Here is a 19,474-nt window from a genome sequence, read left to right as displayed (position 1 = left end):
TAGAGCAGATTCAACAAACAGCCATGTTAGATACTATTATTTTGACTATTAAGTTCATTTATCCACTCACTTTTAAATATACCTGACAAAGACTTGGAAGCTCTTGGCTAGGACCAGGTACTTTGCTAGGTGTTTTTGGTCAAACAAACTCCCTCCTTCAGGTTTAAATGATGTGATTCACAGAAAGTAGATATGTGGCTTGCTAATGTCACACACTCATGCTTTAGTCTTTGAAGGAAATGACATGTGGACATTTTTACTTTGAGGATAAGTTAGAACTTTCTGCTGCACAACTCAGTCACCCCTGTACCCACTGTCTCCTCCCAACCCTATTTACTTTCACTCAAGTCACCCTGTGCCACCATTAGAAGGACCTTATGAAACAGTACAATCAAATGTAGTGTTACCATCATATGCTTTCTGCACTCTGCAAGAACGCATTCTTCATGAATTCCAAGGGAATGGTGTAGTGTCGATGTCTCCAGCTTGGGAATGCGTACTCAGCTGCAGCTGTGGGATGCCAGCTTTGTACAGGCCACTTGCAGTTGGCGTAAAACAAAGAAACCTACCCAGTGCCATAGAGCCATTGCCCTTCTGTTAATGTACTGGGCATTTATTAGGTTCTGTGGTTATTCTGAGGGGACTTTTAGGGTTCGTGGTTTACTTGGAAATAGCTAATGTCTACCTGGCTGTCAATCCCTCTTCCCTTGAAACACATCTTGAAAACAGCCTTGTCAAATGGTCCCTGAGCTATGTCTTAAGGAATCTGTTCTCTAAGGGGTTTGGGTTGGAGTTTTCTGGACATGCAACTATTCCCATGTGGTTATTTGAATGATTGTAGCCCAAAGTCAATCCATTCACGCCAGAGGAAATTTAACAGAGAAAGTTAAGGGAAGATTTAGCTTCTACTCACTTTTTTCAATTACTATTATTATTATTATTATTGTATGTAGAGGAAATGAACATTTAAGACAGTTTTTAGCTCAGTTAATATTCTCAGGCACACTTTTAGAGAGAATACGAAAACAAACCTGAAACTACCTTCTTATATTATTTGAACATATTCAGGCACAGTCTCATTATGAACGAGCATTTTCAGAAACAGGGCTTGAGGGCAGTAATCAAAGTTTAACCCACAGAGCAACTGGGTAGAATAATCCATTCACATTTCTGTGGTAAATCTCTAAACAGGATCCTGCTCCTGAATGAATCTTTCTCCTGTAAATTTATCTGGGGAGGAATTAGGGTTTGAGTTCAGAAGACAATCCTTAAATACATCTGAGCAAGCAATTCAGAATGACATGTTGTACCCTTGGGATGGCAATAGAGAATGTAGTCTCCCATCTTGGAAAACTAGAGGCCTTAGATTTGTGCGGGCATCATAATCTCATTTTAGAGATAAGGTGCTTATGGAAATTGATATGTGAATATTTGAAAATTGGAAACTTTGCAGAATAAGGTCACCTTATTTGTATTCTCTGGTATAAATTTGTATTTTCTCTAGTGCTTTGGTTTGTTTTGGGGAGATTGCCAACTTAAAATGAAAGACTAGCTGCTGTATTAGATCAGACAGCTCCAGCATGGGGAAAACTCACCATGTGGCTTGAGAAAGTTCATTCTCTGACTTTAGTCATAGAGAACAAGGTGCCTTCCTGAAATAAAAAACAGACAGACACTTACACCAGGCCCTCACACTGTCTTAGCCAGAACTGTGAGGCTCTGGGTTTTAAGGTAAAGTAATTCAGTCTGTGAGATGAAGGCATCTGGGTAACAAAGACTCATGTTGATAGGAACAACAAGATCTCTCAAGGTACACTCTCCCCTTCTCTGTTTTAACAGTTGGTTTGTAAACATTTGATTACTGATAAATCAAACGCACTAGGGAGTTCAAGTTTCTGCTGATTGGCACATTTGTAGACTCCTTCAGTAGTCAAATTTGAACAAGGCTTAGAATATTCTCCATTAAATTTGAGAAAATCAAGTTAAGTACTTAGCTTTGGATAGTATATGAGTTTTTTGTTTGTTTGTTTGTTTGTTGTTGTTTTTCCCTGAGAGACAAGGAGAAGGCAGGATTGTGGTAACTTGGAAATGCACGTTAACAATGTTGAAGATAGTGTGACTGTTAATGTGGGTTACTTCCTGGCTCATCACAAGATCAACAGTTAAGCTTCTTTAGTTGAGACCTTGGTCACAATGAAGTATAATTCATTTAGGAAATACACTCATTTTTCTAAGTTCATTATTAACTGAAGAAATTTATTAATTCATAAGGAAAACTGCAGATTGCCTAAGAAGATAGTCTCTTTCACTTTCTCTTCTAGGCTATTACATATATGTGAAAAGGCGCTTTGATGGGTGAGCTGATTTGCCAACATAGAATGAGGAACTCGGGTTCCAAACACCACTCTCACCTTGTACGTATCAGGGCATTGTGACTCATTATTTCTTGGTAGTGACATGGTGTGATCATTCCAAATTCTACATTCTGCAAGTCCCTTAGGTGCTGATTCACAGTTCTGATGCAATTTTTGATGTGTAACTTTTTTTTTTGTTTTTGCATAAAATTGTGGAGCGAGCATTGACAGCTGTTTCAAACGTATAGGGTCAGGTCAAGCAGAAGTATTTGTTGGGATATGTACAGAGAAGTTAGTTTTAATGTGCTTCACACAATGTCAGCATTACAAAGGCAGTTTTATTGTCCCAACCACTTCCTCCTGCTTTTACTCCACGTGCCCCTATAATGCCTGTGTCATAGGCAGTTACTGATATATTTTTTTTTCATGTATAATAAACTTTGGTCTGTTTGCCACAGCTTGGCACCTACCAGGATCATAATTTCCTGAGAATAATAGCCAAGTGGCCTCAGTCAACAACAGCACTTGAAAGGGGATGGATATGGTCCACTTACCCTCCTCTATCTCTTTATCCCCTGTTCTTAAAAGGGTCAATTAACAATATTAAATATATTCTTATCTGAAAATGAATTGTCTAGAATTCAACAGCCTATTAGTGACAATTGAACAAAGTCGACCTTTGCTGTCTGCTTGAAGTGGGTACAAAGAAAGTGATTCACAAAAGAGCGAGTTGTTAAGTTATGGGAAACACAGTTAACAAGGTATTTTTAAAAGCCTCGTTATAGCAGAGGCTCTTCAGCTAATTATGCTCAGAAAAAATAGCTGCAGCTCACCTCATAAGATGCAGTACCTCCTTCGAAACAGGTCCAGCTAGGGTCGGATGTTCTTCTCAGCAGAGCTCTCTTAGATATTCTCCTAGCCACTCGGAAGACACCTCCTTAGCTGTTTCCAAATTCTTACCCCATTTCTGGGAGATTGCCTCAAACATCATTGGAGATGCTTAAGCTTTAGAGACTAATCACTTTTAACAGATAGACATTCCTGCAAAGAATGGCATTTTAAGCTGTTACCTGTCTTTTTCATTTGTTGGGAATAGTAAAAATCAAATTACAAGTCGGGAAGTGAAAATAAAAAGATCTATGAAGCTTTTAACTTCTTGTGGGAAAAACGTACTACATTTCTAAAGACACAGCTCTTCGTAAGTCAGGTCAATTGTCAGGGTAGTGCACACTGTGTCCTGGGGCTGACTCCGGGACTTCACAGTCTAGGCTTCTTCTCATCTTTTGCTTCTACTGTCTGACTAGATGGGAGTAGAAGCTTATGAAGAAGAAATACTATTTTAAAGTAGGAGTTAGCAGTCCTGCCTGTTGTGACATGGACAAATGTGGGAGATACTATGCTAGGTGAAGTGAACCAGGTATGGAAAATAATCTGCATGACCACTTACATGTTTGCCTGTATTTATAGATGGAATATAAAAGTGTTGGAACATACAACAATACAGAATTGTTGCCAAGAGTGGAGAGTTGAAGAAATGGAACAATAAGGTTAAATAAAACAAACTTTTGGTCATGTAGGACATACGAGATGAAAAGATCACATGGGTGGTAGAAGTGTGGTTACAAAATACAGTATTGTGTGTTGAAAATTTGCTAAACTGTGAATCATGGATTATGTTAAACCACTTACCATATATATCATAAACCCATGCAGGGCTTAAATTTATACAACTAGGAAATGGTATGAGTTTAGAGCTAAAATGTTACAGAAATTGGGAAAGTTCTTGTAAATTGTACCTCTAAGTTTTTTGGCTGATTGATAGCACATTGACCCCTTCCCTTCTTCTGACTCTACTCTCCCGTTTGGTCACATGACATCCTGTACCACTCTTCTGACTCTCTGTTATCTAAGTTTTACTTTTTCCATTTTCCCAAAGTTGAGTCATGGTCAGAAATAAATGCAACGATAGCAAGATCTTGGCTTGCTTAAGTTAAGACCCTGTGAGATTAATAAAATTTCAGAAAGAATTTTCTGTATCCAACCATGTCATACAGTATCATATACATTTCAAAACATGGATTAGGTTATTTTGCAAGTCAGAGAGACTAAAAGACATGGGGTTTGTTTACAAGAATTTATTGCCAGTATGGGAAAAGACAGACTAGAGGGTTGAAATAATATTACATAAATGAGACAAACCATTTGAAGCAAGCCAGCAAAGGAACATTCCTCCTTGACCTGTGTTTTAGTTCCTGCCCTGTTTGAGTTCCTATCCTGACTTCCCTCATTCGACCTTGATTAGGATGTATAAGCCAAATAAACCCTTCCCCACCCCACTATGCTTTTGGCCATAGTGTTTGTTTCAGCAATAAAGGCAAACTGGGAAAGATTCTCTAAAGACTTTGCTTTTCCAACCAGCACAATCTATTTTTTCTCAATTTGGTTTTGTGTTCTTGTATCAAATCTTTTGAGGAGGTGGGGATACCGGGATCAGAGGAGGAGACCAACACCTGCATTGGGTTCAGTGCTTTATCTAAAGGAATTTCCCTAAACAAAAATCTTCACTGTCAGTGACAGCAGCATGAACATAAAACACCTGTCTTCAAGCTGGGATCGTCAACTCAACCTAAGTGTGTGTTTTTAAAGAGACTATATTTATTTGTGTTTTATGTGTATGAGTGTTTTGACTGTCTGTCTTTAAGTGCACTAGACACATGCAGTGTCCATAGAGGATAGAAGTGGACATCAGATTCTCTGAAACTAGAGTTATATATGATTGTGAGCTGCCCTTTGGGTGCTGGGAATTGAATCTCAATTCTCTGTAAGAGCAGTTAGTGCTTTTAACCACTGAGCCAACTCTCCGGCCCCAATGTCCTATTTTTTTTAAAAGCAGGATTTAAAGAAACGATATAACAGTAAGAATAGAAAGCATGTACCTTAGTGAGTCAAAACAAAGTGGAATAAAATGTATTGAAATAGACACAGTGTCCTTACCTGAAATTCAGTGTTGTTACCTAAAAATGCGTTTCCAGATTACTGTCCTAGATTACCATGGTTCTTTATAATGAGGCTAGGAGTTATTTTTCCTAATTGTGGGTAGAGAGAATGACAAGGGATGGACCTTTTGAGATGATAACCCGACAACACTTCAATCAAGGGGGATCATTCTCTTGGCTAGCATGAAGACTGAACATACTAATGAATCAATGCTCTAGGCCATGCACTCCTGGGAGGCCCAATCGGAGTCCCATCAACAGCAGTCAGATCAAGGAATGATCCTTCAGGTCAGCCTGCAAATCCCTGTTGTGTTGTTTAGAGGCTTGCTTCTCTCTAGAAAAATACTTATGGAGAAAGACCACTCCTCATCATTACATACTTCTCTCAAATCTAAGTCATAAGATCTCTTAAATCAACAAGGTATTTAAAAGTATGACAGCTCTGTGTATCTTATATGTGAGAATAAGTTCCTTCTTATTGTAAATCCATCTTATTTTTAACAGAGAAAATCATATTTCACTCATTTAATGTCCTAACCAATAGGCAGTATCCAATATGCCAATTTCCTTCAGAGTTGTCTCAAAATGCCTTGATCTACCACCAATCAGTGGAAGTTAATGCGCATTTTTTTTAAAAAAAGTTCTTTCCTTTTACATAACAATCCCTGTTCCACCTCCCTCCCCTTCTCCTGCTCCCCCCCACACACCTACCCACATCCCATCCCCTTCCCCTCCTCATAGACGGTAAGGCCTCTCTTAGGTAGTCAACACAGGCTGGAGAGATGGCTCACAACCAAAAATATTAATGCACATTTTAAGAGAAGTAAATCTTAAAGTCTTCACAAGGTCTCAGAGTCATGCCCTTTCTAGCCCTCCCATGGATATCTCTGGATTAATCAGAATTTCTGGTGCAATTCTTTTGAAGTTATTAATTTTATTTGAGACACTGGGATAGACTCAGTGCACAGAGAAGTTTAAATGCAGATTTTTTTTTCCTTCTCCATCAGCCAATATGATCCTGGGGGCAGGGGCAGGGGAGCAGCATGCAAAAATAGCACCGAGTTACAAAGCCAATATTAGATTTTTGTTCTAAAATGAATCTCCATGATGCATATCTTAATGAACAGGAGATAGACATTTCTTTTAATTAAACAATTTATTGTTTCAATTAAACAAGCTTGGTTGTGTTTGGCAGCATCCTTTAAGGATGGGCAACTTTTATCTTCTGCACCTTGCTCTTTGATGTTGCTTCTTTGCTGACAGTTTCTGAGCAAACAGAGAGGTGGCCCAGGCGTTCTCATAGCTCCATGTTAATACAATATTGGTATCTGATCTTTGACTCATTGAATGACAAGACTTGTCATCTTTGCTAGGGTTTAACATTACAAGCCCATCCCCTGTCGTTCTCACACATACTATTCCCTGGAACATTGCTGAGCACTGATTATGATAGGATAGAAATGAGCTTAGGGGGGACAAGAAAAATGATTACCCTTCTAGGCCACAAATATGATGCATTTCTGGATCTTAATTATTTGTACTAAGGGTCACTTTGAACCCTATCAACAGAAATGACTTAATTGGGCTTGGTGGCATACTCCTTTAATCTCCACACTTAAAATGCCAAGGTACATGGATCAGTGTGAGTTTGAAGCCAGCCTGGTCTAGATAACAAGTTCCAGGGCAGCAAGGGCAACATAGTAAGATCCTATTTCAAAACACAAACCCACAATAAACAAACCCAAACAGAAAAACTCCAACATCTATTAACTGTATGATAATATATCTGAGTAGATTGGAATGTAGACATGGAATTTAAGAGTTAAACAGCGTTTAAAATTTGTATCATGGAATTGTATACACTCTCAGGAAAGTGGTGTCTGAAAAACAAGGCAGATTTAATTCAGTGGCCGTCCATGCCAGGCTATGCATTATGTATATAATGCTACAGAAATGTCAAGTAAGGGACCCTGGGCCTTTGCTTGGGAGTAGACGAGCGTGGGGCAGCACAACTCAGCGAGTTAGTGTCTACTCTGAAGGAAACACACATTTAGGGTGGGTTAGCCATCATGAGGAAGGTGATTTATGGTAGGGTCCTAGGATGGGTTGTTGTAGAAAAGCCCAACAAAGACAAGTGTTGAAAGCACATGGACCAGCCTCATTCCCCACCAGGAAGTGCTTGGCATGGCATCGAAGGTAGCTACAGCCTTTTATGTTGTTGCTTGTTTTTCCAGAAGTCGTTCATTCATCATGGATAGTTTTCCTTTTCTTCTGCAACTTCCATTTACTCCAGAGACTGACAAAAGGTTGTGCCCAGTGGAGAACAATGCAGAGCCTGGGCATCTCCAGCACATCTGCTATCTGGGTGCTCCCACTTCCCTGGGTGCTCCTACTTCTCTGGGGCTCCTAGGAGGTGGCTGTCAGTGGCCAGTCCTCATGCAGTGAGATGAGCCATTATGGCTCTGAGCGGTCCTTAGCTTCAGCAAGATGTACTCACCTTGAACTCCAGAGACAGTGTTAACCAGAGTCTGAGTATCCCAGCTCTTCAATGAGCAAATTTTGTCAATGTTTTGTGGGCCTCTTTTCCCTTATGTAATAGTGAGGGATTTAACTGGACCATTCACATTCATCAATTATTTACTATTTTATATTTGTTCCCAAACTGGGACCATTTATGTAATAAGTATTTTTCTCAGAATAATATATAATTTATGAAAAAATGAAAGAAAGTTTTTTTTAAATACTTAAAAAAAAGCCAAATAACTTAAATAATAGCCTCCCTTCCAGGCCTGGAAGCACAGGCCAGTAATTCTAGCTACTTGTGATGCTGAGGCAGGAGGATGACAAGCTCAAAGCCTATCTGGGCAATAGAGTGAATTCAAGATCACTTGAATAGGCACCTTATCTACACTCCTACTCATTAAAAAATCAGGGAGAATTGGGAATAGAATTCCACCACAGAGTACTTACTCAGCATGAACAAGGCCCTGGCTTCAATCTTTAATATATAAAATAAAATACCAAAGCCTAAAACATTAATCTCTTCCCTACTTTCCCCACCATTTCAGCATCAAAGCCTATAAAGTCTATGATAGGGAAGGTACCCAGGCTAGCATCCTTGGCCAGGGCTTTAAACTTGGTCCTGAGGGATAACCAGCCCCCTGGCTAGGTGGCTGGTGATTCATATGAACCAGGAAAAGCACTTCAGTCTCTATTAAGAGGAAAATTGGGAATTTGGATTTGAAGCTCCTGAGAGCACACAAGCCTTGAGATGGGAGTTTAAGAGTCTTAGAAAAATTGGAACTTCGTTGGCCTGACCTTAAAGGCCATCCCCTGATTTCTACCATCTTTCATAGGAAACTGAGTGGTACTCTAGTCCTTAGAAGCTCAGCTTCTTGTTCTTCTGATATGCCCACAGACAGCACTTCCAGTTAATTAGTCAAATTGACTGAAAACTTAATTACACATGTTCCTACTCAAAGGGGAGTTAGAATAATCACACATGCCAGGGTTTAGGGATATCCAGAAGAGGAGGCCAAGTTTGCAACTGCCTAAAGACTATGGAAAACGACAATTTGATGGAAAAGAAAACACTGTCTCCTTTCCCCCTTTTCTTTCACCCCAACAGTTAAGCAAAGCTTGAAGCCAAAGGGTGGAGTTAAAAGAAGCTCCACCTTCATGTTGCTGAAACTTCAAATAGAAACTTGATTTCCAAACTTCAAATGTTAAATTTTATGCTAGAACAATCATTGGTTGTTTTCCTTTCAATATTCCTATGAGTCTGTCATTATAGCACATGGCCTTCTTACTCAATGGTTATAGCTAAAGACTTTTGAGATGGTTAGTATTAATTGCCAACTCAAAGAATTCCAGATTCTAGATTCATGGACTTGCCTGTTGGGAGATTATCTTGACTGACAGATATGGGAGCATTCACAGCAACTGTGGATGTAACCGTTCTTTGAGTGGAGATCCTAGGCTCCCTAAAATGGAGAAAGTCAATCAGCAGCAAGTTTGTATTCATCAGTCTGTTTCCTGATGGTGAGTACATTGTGATGTGGATGTTGCCTTGACTTCCTGCCAGCTAGGCCTGCACCTTTGACTGAGAACTAAAACAATCCCTTGTTTCCTTAAATTGTCTTTGTTGGAGTATTTTGTGAAAGCAACAGAAAAATAAACTAAAAAAATTCAAAAGCAACTAATGGGAAAATTAAGTAATTAAATTACTTTAATTATTGAGTGATGTAATCCCAATAAAACCAAACACATACACAGTCTCTCAAAATTTTTTAATTTTTCTCTCTGTGTCTGTCTGTCTGTCTGTCTCTCTCACACACACATAAACACACAATTTTTTTTACACACATAAAATCTTTTCTTTCACTTTTATAACTATTATACACACATACATATACACATCCCTGTCTTACACACATATAATCCCTCTTTTCCTTTCTTACACAAATATATACATAGTATAGATTAGAGCCCTTGGCTACCTACACTCATTCTATCCACTAAATTTAGTAAAATACATTTGTTTAAGCTTTAAATGTTAATAAAAAAACCCCAATTTTACCAGAATAAAAAAAGATTACACATAAGCTTTTTTTAATTACTGGTTTGTTCATTCTAGAGATAAAAAAATAATTAGAAGTTATAATTTCCCTAAAGTTAAATAAAAAAATGATTAATAAAGATTTAAGTGAAAAAACTAAATATGAATTTAGTTCTCTACAATCCACATCTCATCAAATTCACAGCAGAAATAACTGAATATATCAAAGATTTTTAATTGGATTAGCGTTGATATAATCTCTTGAGTACATTCATTTGTCAGATAAAGGCTTTGTCTGTCAGCTCAAAAGAAAACATTACCCTGAAAAACATCAGGTTGGGAGCATTTCAAGCCTTTCTTATTCACAGTGTAGCAGACTATTTAGACAAAGTACCACACGGAGCATGTGCAGAGAGCACAGGGCCACATCTTTCCCTCTTTGGAAGACAGAGAGAAGTGAGGGAGAATGACTGTAGTTCATCTTCACAGGTATCACTTCTGCCATCAAGACACAGGTCCTCATTAGAACAGAGGCATAAGCTTTGTAAATGTGAAAGGGTTAGGTAATGATGATGTTAGCTGCTATGCTGGGCTGTGCTCTGGCTAGTGAGCTCACCTGAGATCTGTCCTGAAGGTAAGCTATAGTCCTACTTCTATTCTTCTGTATAATATATTGAAGCCCACAGGAGGGCAAATCTGACTCTGTTCCCTTTCTAGTGTTACCAAGACAATTGGAGGTGGACCCAGTGCTGACCATGAGGCAGGGGTCCATCCTTAGTGGCCACTAAAGTTGCTAATCTCGTTTAACACAGCCATGTGGGAAAGCTTTTACATACATTGTTTTCCTGTTACTTGAAATATTCATGCTGTTTCTCCTACGTTAAGTAGGCACAAAGTCCAAGCCCACAAATATTCTCATATAATTGTGGTCCATGCCTGAGTATGTGGGCTGCATTCATGGAAACATGAAGTGAGTCTTTTCAATGAGACACCGGTTTTGTCTTCATAAAAGCTCCCCTATACTCCAAAATTCCATATTGGTTTCTACTCCTATGTAACAAATCACTAAAAATATAGTGACTTAAATAAGACTTGATAATTTTCATAGGTCAGAATTGGCAGAGCACAGCCAGAGGCTTTAGTTGGGTCACATGCATCAGAATTCAAAATGTCAAAAGAGTGCAGTCTCATATGCACCTTGAGGTCCTTTCCTGAATTCATTCATGTTATTTTCTGAGTTCAGTCTCTATAAGCTAAAGAACCAGTGATCAGCAGGTGATGTCTCAGCCAACAGAGGCTGTCCTTGGGTGATAGTCATATGTCACTCTTATAACCCAGAAAAGATTTTTCTTCAGGATGCTAAGCTGGAGTAATAAAATGTACTCAATCACGAGAGAGACTACCCAGTCCTGTTTATAGGTCCCTCACAGTCAACCAGGAATTAGATAGGTGTGTATACCAGGTGGCAAGTTATTGGTGAAATTATTATGGCCATTCCACATAGTTAAAAGGAGATTTATTTAATGGCGTAACTTACAAGTTAAGGGATAGGTAGGTTGAGGGGTCTGGTGAAGGTGTATCGCAGTCCAGCGGTGTTCTCTGGAGCTCTGCTTGGCCCACCTTCACCGTCCAAGGTCCCGGAACCGAGTGAGTGCACCGCCCATCCAGATCTCAGGTCTCCAGGCGTCTCCCTTGGCCCCGCCTTGTAGGCGTGACAGTTGCTAAAGTCTCAATGGGGGTTGGAACTTCCAGATCAAAGCTGGAATGGCTACCCACTACAGCAAGTAATGCTCTCAGGATTTTGAGTTCCACAACCCTGCACTAGTTGAGCTCACCATGGCCTACCTTTTCTGATAAACTTGCCCACACCAATGCTAACTGGGAAGAACTAAAAGAGAGGAGTAGAGATTTCTCCTAAGTCCTTGATGACTTTTTGCTGGATGTTCTCATGCTCACACAATTGCAAGCTAGCCTCTGTTGCTGGCTTGTATGTTTACTTTAAAGTAAGCCTTCTCTCAGTAGTTTCCAGTCTTTGCAGTCTTGGTTTGATGGCCATGTCCATGTGGGATTCCACCATCTCTACAGTTTTAATATATACTAAAGGTCATTCCTTGGGGCAATTCATCAGTCTGCTTCTCCTCTCAGGTCTGTTTCAGTTTGTGACATTCTTAGGAGGAAATCTGTGTTTATTTCATTTGTGTTCTTAGTCTCATTAATAAAAAGAATTCAGAAACAAACTTTTTTTTTGAGACAGGGTTTCTCTGTATAGTTTTGTTGCCTGTTCTGGATCTCACTCTGTAGATCAGGCTAGCTTATAACTCACAGATAACCACTTGCCTCTGCCTCCCTAGTGCTGGGATTAAAGGTATGCGTCACCACCGCCTGGCCAAAAACAAACCTTTAAGGAAGCTCCAGGACAATTTATTAGAGTTAGAGGGAAAATAACATAGCTAGGAAGTTATGGATCTATCTCATCAACTACTAGAAGGATAAAGAGAAAAGGAAGAAGAAAAAAAATGTCCTTTGAGTTCAAGTCCAAGAAAGCTGGGAAGTTCAGTAATGGATATAGGTCACTAGCAGCTGCATAGCAGAGAGATTGGGGAGGAGGAGGGGCAAGACTTCAGAGAATCAGTGAGAAAACCTAGGGTACCAGGGAGAGCATATGTAAGATTTTGCTCCAAAAATAAAAGAAAGTTTTAAAAAGAAGGAAAAGGAAGAATTAGACTTTTCTGTGTAATCCAGAAAAGCAGATAGGCACATGGTAGAGATTCCATAGTGGTTGATGGAGAAGGGAGTTCCAAAGACTATAAATGCATTGTCTCATTAATGGAATAATTATTCCTCCCATTTCTTTAGTGTGTCTCTAGAAGAATCAGATGTCCCAAGGGAGTGAACTCCAGGCCAGGTGGTTGACAAATCCAGATGAATTAACTCTTAAGGGAGGACACAATAGTATGTAGTATTTCAGTCTTTTGAGCAGATTACAATATCATGTCTCCATGCATGGTCAGATATAGATTCAACTATTTTGACAAAAGAGAAGTCATTTTTTAATGGGATTAAACAAATCCCTGCTGTTGCTACCATTTCTTATTGCATTGTATAGTCCAAGGTAGAGCAAACCTTCCTAGTGTTGCAAGGGAAAGAGGAGGTAGCCTACAAATTTGACCATGAAGAAGCTACCTAACAACACCTCTCTAGGAATTTGAGCTCCAAACCTGCTGATTCCTTTAATTCCCTTCAACCAATTCCTAGGTACTGCTCATTTTCATTATAAATACTCATGCAGCCTCCAAATCAAGTTCTTTCTTTTTAAAGTCTTTTTGTCTATGCTTAAGCCAGGTATTCATCAGTTATCTGCATTTCTGCCACATTTACTCTTTTAGTGTTCTCTGCAGTGGAAATACTATGCATTGTCTGTCTAGTTTAGGTGTTAGATCATGGAGCACCCTTACATAGAAACCTTCCTAGTCCCAAATGATGATGGATACATTCCTCTTTAAAATACCAAAGCTTCCAACACCTGTGGTGCCAGCCTCACTTTTCATCCTTGTGTTGTGCACACACACAGCTATCTAACACATTCTGTCTTGTAAAAGTCATGTTATCGGTACTCAATTATCACCTTGAGATGTAGTTTCAGTAATTACTTATAAATATTTATTGGCTCTGAACATGTAATTTTTAAGCTTTTATTATAATTTTTAAAAAGGAGATATTTTATAGCAGCCATTTAACAAGAAAAATTGATTTTATTCTAGAACACAATTCCTTAATCAAATAGGAATAAGCCTTTGAAACAGTATTTATGAGTGGAAAGGAGATATAATTATTTATCCTTAAAAAATAAGAGCAAGTATTGAAAACACCTTGAGATACTCCTGTAATTATTGATATTTTTCACAATTTTGCACCAATCTTTGTAGTGAATGATTTCTGTCTCATAACTATGTCACTAACATAATTAAAATATGTACTAGAGAAACCTTGTTCAAATGCTACAGACTTTATAGCTTACAAACTGTCTCTGCATATATCACACCTTCACAGTAATCATGTACTCTGAAATTCTGCTCAGTTTTTGAAGACTGAACTAAGGAGGGCCATAGGTTTAAGTAATGTGCTCAACTAATTCAACTAGTAAATATTCTAAATTTTTCATACTACATTTGTGACCTTTCTATTTCCAAGGCATGTCAATTCCCAAATCTCATGTAGAAAATTATTAATCATTTGACAACATTTGTTCAGACTGAACCTTGGTCCAAATTACACTTAGCAGGTAAGTGGTGGAGCTTTGCCAAGGTGTGAAAACTTTCTTTTCTCTCTGTAGTAATCCTTGGCCCCTCTCGAGGGATTTAGTATCATGGGTCACTCCCATCAACCACACCTTAGAGGCTCAGTGATTCCTGGCACACCTGGTATTAGGCTCTGGATGATGCTTAAACCTCCAATGACTACCCAGGAGAGATGAGTTTCACCCTGCTCATATTTCAAAGGAGGAGTCAGATAATACTGAGCATCACAAACTGTTCAAAGACACCTTGGAAAAATGGAGGATTAAGCAAAGTGTCCCTGCATAGGCCCCAGATTCCAAACAGCCAGCTCATGCACTAAGGACAGGTCCTGGTCCCACTCCCTGGGGGCCTCCCAAACTGGTCAAGTTAATCAGCTCTCTCACTTATCCAGAGGGCCTGATCCAGTTGGGGGCTTCTTAGCTATTGGTTCATAGTTCATGGGTTTCCACTAGTTTGAGGAGGGGACTGGACCTGCCTCGATTGAATCTCCAGGCTGAGCTGAATCCCCAGGGGAGTCCTTGCCCTGGAGGAGATGGGAATGGGGGGTGGGCTGGGGGGAGGGCGGGGGGGGGCAGCGGCTGGAGGAGGGAGGACAGGGGAATCCGTGGCTGATATGTAAAATTAAATTAAATTATAAAATAAAAAATAAAAATAAAATAAATAGAAAGGCCATTCTTAATGTTGAGTTTCTGATAGGAACTCTCAGTCATTTCTCTTATTAGCAGTCACTCAATTTGTAGTTACAGCTTTATGAATAAAAGCTTTCCCTGGGTTTGCTCCATTTTAAGCAGCACCACACACACACACACACACACACACACACACACACACACACACACATACACAAACACACTGCTTCTTCAATGAAAAATGTGAACCCAAGGCAAGTTTCCTTAAGATATCAGTTACATAACAGTAGGAAATTTCAGCTTTGTTTGTTTGCTCAATCTCAAGGTTTGGAAACGTTGCCTGGTATACAGTAAACCCTCTAATATATTTGTTGAAGAAACATCTCTATTAATTCTGTAATAATCAGGATTGATCTTTGCTCTGGTGATGCCATGACAAACTGGCAAAGTTGGCTTAACAGCTGTGGCATGTACTTTGTAAGAACCTTTCCTTAACTGCTGCTGCTCTTGTTAACCCTTATAAAAAGTCTGATGTTTGGAGACGGACTATTGTCTCCATTTCACAGTAGTGTAAGTGAGATGCAGACTTCATATGCCTGGAAAAGGAAACATCAAAAATGCAGTATGCCTACAGGAATGCAGCGCTCACTTTATACTGGCAAATCTGACATCAGTCTCATCCAATTGGCCTACAGTGCAAAAATAGAGACTATTTTCTTTCTTCTGAGCCAATATCAATTTTACTGGCTTTGCTGAAAAGCCAAGCCCTTAACCAACCATAGCTTCCTGAGCTTTTGGTCCTATGTTAAAAGAAATTTGCTTTTCACAGCCCAGTTCCCTACCTTTACCCCCTGGCTCCCATCTCCTTCAAGGGAAGGGTTCTCTTTGAAGTTAGTTACCACAGCCTGATGCTCCTGAGTGACTCTCATTACCATCATGGCGGGGAAAACAGATGACTAGACTAGTCCTGAGTCATCCAGCCACTCAGATGTGGAACCAGGAAGTCAACCTGGAACATTCCTCCCTGGCAGGCCTTTTCACTGATTTCATTCCTTAGGCAGCTCAGCCTTTCCTTTGTAAAGTTAACCAGAACACATACTTGACCGAAATTGAAATTATAGTAAAAGTCCATCCACAAGGACATCCCGTCTATGGATCTGCAAGCCTATAATTGCAGTGGGCATTGTTGTAAGCAAGTGTCTCAGTAGCTGAGCAGAACACTGTGATAAGCTGTCCACTGTATGGCATCCAAGTGTCAAGGAAGAAAAACGCACCAAAAGCACAGCCATTATGAAGAATAACATTCACCAAAAGAGCTGCTATAAATATAGACTCCATACACACAGCTGGAAACAAAAGTACCACAGGCTAAAATTCTTTGTCAGGTTTATCTGTTTTCTTTTTCTTTTCTCTGCCCTGTAGTGCCCTAAATCCAAGTGTTTGAGCCTCTCAGATATTACAAATGTTCATCCTTATTGATTGCTGTTCTCAGAACCACAGCATCCTACTTCAGACTTCCAGAGAGGAAATAAGTATTTTCTGAAACAAATAAATCCTATCAGGTAATGATAGAGAAGGGGCAGCCCAGTGACAGCTATGGTGAAGGCATAAAACCATCCTGGGTCCCACCTTTCTTTTCTCTTCTTCAATTCAAGATCATTAAGAAGCAGATGGAAATCTGATTGCATTGAAATTCATTTTGAAAAGCAGACTAGAAGAATACCATGGCAGTGCATCATCACTACTGTTGGGACATTGGAGGACCTGGATTAAATTATGAGTCCAGAGTAGTTCAACAGTTCCCAGGTTTCCCCTTTGATTCTACTGAAACAATGATTGTAGGGTATAATTAGCCTTTATATTTCCCCACAGCTCTGCAAGTAAAATTTATAGTTACAACACACAGACTTTTCAAAGAATGGAACATTTATTTGACCTACCTGTATGTCTTGAAATATGTATTTAGCACAGCTGTTCTTTTGTATTAAACTCGTCACAAAACACAGCTTTAATGTAACCCACCATTGATCTGCACTAAGTGGAAACAAAAATCTCTCCTTAATTAGTATCAGCCAATCACTTTTTGCATTTCTACAGAACACACACTGTGAACTGTTTAATGGACTATTATTTAGAAAAGTAGTAAAGAATGCACTGGGGGAAAAAAAAGACACAGTAGAAATAAAAACTCAACATGTCAATGAAAAATATGTTGGGAATAATAGAAAGCCAGATACATGGTTAAGCGATTCCCTAGCAGATTACGGGAGAGATGAACTGTACCCCAATTATTTGCAACGAGAGAGAGAGAGAGAGAGAGAGAGAGTCATTGCCATCAACACACTTAACTGTCTACAGTAAATTTGCTCATTCCTTTTTTATTCTGGACTCTCGGAACCTGCACAGAGCGAGGAGGAGGAGTAAACAAAGAAGGAAGTGGATCGTTGTCTCACAAATTACCACAAACACACTCTGACTCGGTGCACTTTTCATTTTTCTCCTCATTAACTGTGTCTTACTCCGAATGAGCTAGGGGTCCAGACGTAATCAGGTCCCACAGATAACAATTGACTTGGCTGCTCTGGCAGTCACCACCTACTAGCTACTGGGAAATAAATTCAGAAGTAAAATAAGTTAAAAGAAAATTCACTCTGCTCTCTTTTTCCGTGCTTAGATCATTTGAAGGCCATCAAGGCCTACGGAAGCAGTCCATCTTTCTCTGAAGAAGAGGCAGGATGCCACCCGCAATAAGGGCCTCCTTCGGTGCCAGCAGGAGAGTGCTTAATTATACAGCATGGTACGGCAGAGCATCCCGGGTAGGAGCATTTTTATCCCTGAGATCTTCATCCGTAGCGGTGCCTGAACAATAATAAAAATAAAACTACACAAAGGACAGTCAGGGGGGCAGAAGGAAGAAAAACAGAAGCAAAGGCAGAGGAGGTATACTCTCAGACAAGGGCAACCGGGCGCTGGAGTTTCAAAGCTGTCCCGAAAAACTCGCCTTTTGTTTTTGTAAAAGTTTTTGAAACTTAGCCTGTTTGCTTTTGTATTTATTTTGGCTTTATCAAAGCAGATTTTGGGGGGGAATGCTGATGAAGGGACTTCCTGTTGAAGAGGTCACATGCTAGCCAAGATACACCATTTGGCTCCAAACTGGAAGGAAGGGCTTATGAGGACAGTGTCACTTTGGGTCACTGGTGCTTTGCTTCTGAGAGAGACACCAGGGAGGACAACCTTTTCCCTCTTGCGTGCAAGCAATACAGGCAAGTGTGGAGATGGGCTCACACCAAGCTGGACTTTACCGTCATTGTCGTGATACATGGGCATTTTTGTCAGGCTGTTCTGGCACACGCTGGCTGAAAAATCTCACTGCTTAGAAACTTCCCAATCAACAGGCTGAACAATGCTCCCCACTCCCACCACGCTGTGTGGTTGCTTTTCCTTGTGAGTGTGTGTTTTCTATTGCGCTTATGCCCTTGAGTGTATCTCTTCTCCCTCTTCCAGTTCCCCTTGACTATTATCATTATTTCTCTCAACTAGACATTAGCATGAATATGGATGTTGTAAATGGACTCCTAAGTGGTTGATATAAAACAGAAGAGATCAGTGAATCTACATCAAACAGAAGCATTTATGTAGAAAGTAGAAAGGTGCTTTCACCAGGGAAACTGAGTCACTGTTGCTACAGTAACAGGAACCTCTAAGCATAATATACCTCTCAAGTTTATGAGAGAGGGCCACTCTGCAAGGGGCCAGCATCTCATCTACTTTCTGCCTTTGTTATGTCTTATATTTTGGTCCAGGGATGAGATGGGCATGGGAGCTGAAGAGAGAAACTAAAGGTCACCTCTAACTTCAACAGTGGCTCAATCATGAGGACTGTCCAAGTAACCTAGAGAGTAAATAAGGAAGTAGGGGAGGATGCTTGAGGCTCTCAGGTTATGCCCACACCTCTGCAATGAGAGAGTCCCACATTCCAGCAGGTATGGGACAGGAGTCAACCAATTGGTGTGGGGAAAAAAATTACAACCAAATCAGCTTTAGATCTCACTGACTCTCACTTGTGATTCATGAATTGGCAATATCTCACTTTATAAAAGAGAAAGAGTTTTTCCATTGAGCAATAGCAGAGAAGTGGGTTTTGTGAGAGTTAATAGAGAAACACCCAATATTGAATGCTAAGTTACTGCCTGTGGAAGCCAAGTAGACCTCTGTATTACCTAAGCCCAAACCTTTCATTTTCAGGAAACAGCTTCTCTGTTTGGGGACCTGCTTCCTTCAAGTTTCAATCTGTGGGTGCAGTATTTGCCACGAGAGACTCCATTCTGTGTTGAATCTGAACCATTAGGGGTGATTATAAGAGTACAATCAAAATCAGTGGCTACTCATCCCTTCTTTTTTTTTTAATTTTTACTCCCAGAAATTAATTAGATTTGTTTCAGGGGAATAAGACATACATATTACTTAATAAATCTAATTAGTTGGGATTAGGTTAATTTGCTGTGTTTTAGGTTGTATTGCAGACCATGCATTTCTATGTTTATTGTTACAGAATATCCAGTAGAAGGGTTCAAGTTGGGGCCTGTCCCCAACTGGCAGTTGTATTTGGGGATGAGAGTTCCTAGATAGTTTAGGAGAT

The 19,474-nt window shown here is 39.8% G+C and overlaps 1 long non-coding RNA gene across 5 annotated transcripts in view; it reads right to left on the bottom strand.

Annotated features, from left to right (window-relative positions):
• LOC131893758 (uncharacterized) overlaps window positions 1-11,618 on the bottom strand; it is a 99,860-nt gene extending 88,242 nt beyond the window's left edge. For 3 of the 5 annotated variants that reach the window (XR_009374746.1, XR_009374742.1, XR_009374744.1), the window contains exons 1-3: window positions 11,446-11,618; window positions 1,596-1,652; window positions 408-510 (exon numbers count right to left, since the gene is read on the bottom strand). This is a non-coding gene — a long non-coding RNA (uncharacterized LOC131893758). The remainder of the gene's footprint in view (window positions 1-407; window positions 511-1,595; window positions 1,653-11,445) is intronic. The other 2 variants (XR_009374745.1, XR_009374743.1) reach the window with 1 other exon arrangement.
• Window positions 11,619-19,474: the final 7,856 nt, after the last annotated feature.

The sequence above is a fragment of the Peromyscus eremicus genome, chromosome 16_21, assembly GCF_949786415.1.
Source record: "Peromyscus eremicus chromosome 16_21, PerEre_H2_v1, whole genome shotgun sequence".
Classification (NCBI taxonomy): domain Eukaryota; kingdom Metazoa; phylum Chordata; class Mammalia; order Rodentia; family Cricetidae; genus Peromyscus; species Peromyscus eremicus.
Note: the sequence above shows the minus strand (reverse complement) of the source record. Positions and strands in the feature narration are given on the sequence as shown.